The sequence below is a fragment of the Sapajus apella genome, unplaced genomic scaffold (genome assembly GCF_009761245.1).
Source record: "Sapajus apella isolate SASKATOON/1434 unplaced genomic scaffold, GSC_monkey_1.0 scaffold6858, whole genome shotgun sequence".
Classification (NCBI taxonomy): domain Eukaryota; kingdom Metazoa; phylum Chordata; class Mammalia; order Primates; family Cebidae; genus Sapajus; species Sapajus apella.
The window spans coordinates 1-3,073 of NW_022443782.1; the positions used below are offsets into that span (position 1 = coordinate 1).

The window sequence follows — 3,073 nt, forward strand, 5'->3', positions numbered from 1 at the left end:
GAGAATAAACCCCAGGCCCTCCAGCAGGATGGGGAGGCTGAATTTGACAATCCTTAACTAAACCTGGGACCCACTCTTTAGTAAAGGCAACAAAAGTAATGGTCACAGATCATTAATATGCCTGCTGCCTGCAGAAGAAAGACCAGATCATCACTGGAGGAGATCATATCCATCTTAGGCCCTCAGGATTCCAAAAGAATACATTCAAAGTAACTTGAGCTCACAATTTAAAAAGAAAATACAAGGAAACAAACCACTAGGAAAGAATAAGTAATAACTATAAACAATAGTTTTAGACCTTCAAGAATTTCAGATATTAAAAATAACAGTTAAAGGCTGGGCTCAGTGGCTCATGCCTGTAATCCCAGCACTTTGTGAGACCAAGGTGGGAGGATCACTTGAGCTCAGGAGTTCAAGACCAGCCTGGGCAACATAGCGAGACCTCATCTCTACTGGAAAAAAAAAAGAAAGAAAGAATTAGCCAGGTGTGGTTGCATGTGTTTGTAGTCCCAGCTACTCAGGAGGGTGAGGTGAGAGGCTCATTTGAGCCCAGGAGTTTGAGCCTGCAGTGAGCCTTGAGCATGCCACTGTGTAGCCTGGATGGCAGAGTGAGACCCTGTTTTTTGTTTTGTTTTGTTTTTTTAAAAAGCTCAGTTATGGAATATAAAATGATTACTTATGAAACACCTAAATGCCTTAAAAGATGAAATGAAAAATTAAGCAAGGAATAAGAAATTATCCATATAGCCAGACAGACTGGAGAAATAATCAAATAAGACAAAGAAAAATTTAATATTTGAAGTAAAAAACTCAATGGACAGTTTAAATAGCAGATTAGACAATGATGAAAAGCAAATTATGAATCGAAACAGATCTAAAGAAATTACCCAGAGGCCAGATGCAGTGGCTCATGGCTGTAATCCCAACACTTTGGGAGGCTGAGGCGGTAAGACTGCTTAAGCCCAGGAGTTTGAGACCAGCCTGGGAAACATAGTGAGAACATGTCTTTGCAGAAAATTGAAGGAAAAAAAAAAAAAAAAAGCTGGGCATGGTGTCATACGCCTGTAGTCCCAGCTACTCAGGAGGCTGAGATAGGAGGATAGCTTGAGTCCAGGTCGAGGCTGCAGTGAGCCAAGATCACGCCACTGCACTCCGGCATGGGGCAACAGAGTGGGATTCTGTCTCAAACAAACAAACGAACAAACAAAAAATTATCCAGAATGGAGCATGGAGCAGGAAGAAAGAAACTATGAAAGAGAAGCTTAAAATGCAAAACAAGAAATCTAACATTTGCCTAACTATAGTTCTGATGAAGAGCCTAGAGAATGGCTGAGGAGAAGCAATGTTCAAAGAGATGACTAGGAAACTTCCAAGAGTGACGAAAATATGTGTATTCATAAACACAGGAACACAATCTATACTAAGCAGGATAAATGTTAAAATTTTTATCTAGACACATTGTAGTGAAACTTCAAAACACCTGAGAAAAAGAGAATTTTTTTTTTTCTGAGATAGGGTCTCACTCTTTCACTCAGGCTGGAGCGCAGTGGTACAACTTTGGCTCACTGCAACCTCTGCCTCCCAGGCTCAAGTGATTCTCATGCCTCTGCCTCCTGAGTAGGTGGGATTACAGATGCGCACCACCACACCTGGCTAATTTTTGTTATTTTTAGTAGAGACAGGGTTTCTTCGTGGTGGCCAGGCTGGTCTCGAACTCCCACCCTCAAGTGATCCACCCATCTCAGCCTCCCAAAGTGCTGGAATTAAAGGCATGAGCCATTGCAACCAGACCTAAAAAAGACACAGCTCCTCTGCAATTTAGCAATTCCATTCTAGATATGGAACTTGGAGAACTGAATCACTGTAACAATGAAAAATCAGCAACTTAAATGCCCATCAGTAAGAGAGAAGATATAAAATTATTCAAGGTAAATGTAACAAAATGAAAGGATTTGACAGAACTGGGTATAGATAAACAAGAGATACTACTGTTTTTTTAAAAAATTGATTTTAAGTCGAAAGCTTCATAAATTTGTGTGTCATTCTTGTACAGGGCTATTCTAATCTCTTTATCATTCCAATTTTAATATATGTGCTGCCAAAGTGAACAAAATATCACTATTATTAATAGCTAACACTTATTAAGTGCTTACTATATTCCAGGCATAAGAAGTGTATGCCATAAGAAGTAGGCACTATTTTTATCCCTACTTTGTAGATGAGGAAATTGGGATATAGAAAGATGAAGTAACTTCCTAAGATCACACAGGTAGAGAAGGGCGATGGTATGACTCCAGAGCCCTATTCTTTTATTTTTAACAGAGACAAGGTCTTACCATGTTGCCTAGACTGGTCTCAAACTCCTGAGCTCAAGCAATCCGCCCGCCTCAGCCTTCCGAAGTGCTGGGATTACAGGCATGACCCACTGTGCCTGGCCCAGAGCCCCATTTTCAACAGCTACATTGTATAGGTAATGCTATTCTCTATACTATTGTTATGCTTGAAACATTTCACAATAAAAATATTAACATATAAGATTTATAGCCGGGCGCGGTGGCTCAAGACTGTAATCCCAGCACTTTGGAAGGCTGAGGCGGGTGGATCACGAGGTCAAGAGATCGAGACCATCCTGGTCAACATGGTGAAACCCCGTCTCTACTAAAAATACAAAACATTAGCTAGGCATAGTGGCATGTGACTGTAATCCCAGCTACTCAGGAGGTTGAGGCAGGAGAATTGCCTGAACCCAGAAGGCGGAGGTTGCGGTGAGCCGAGATCGCGCCATTGCACTCCAGCCTAGGTAAAAGGAGTGAAACTCCGTCTCAAAAAAAAAAAAAAGATTTATAAATGTGAATATTTGTGAAATGCAAATAAAGTTTCTATCATTATTAATTACTTATGATAAACTATACAAAAAATAAGACCTCTTCCAGTTCTAACTGTCTATGTACAAAATATAAACAGGAATATTCATAAATTTAATGGGTCTTCTCTACCACTCACAATTTGCTAACCCTAAGATATATGTCCAGAGAACATGAACAACTATATAGACCTTTGGGTTTTTTTGTTG

At 40.1% G+C, this 3,073-nt stretch overlaps 1 non-coding gene across 1 annotated transcript; it reads right to left on the reverse strand.

Moving 5' to 3' along the window:
- Window positions 1–1,998: 1,998 nt before the first annotated feature.
- On the reverse strand, window positions 1,999–2,109 carry LOC116548081. The gene has a single exon (XR_004267300.1). It is a non-coding gene; the product is annotated as a U6 spliceosomal RNA (small nuclear RNA).
- Between the last annotated feature and the right edge of the window lie 964 nt (window positions 2,110–3,073).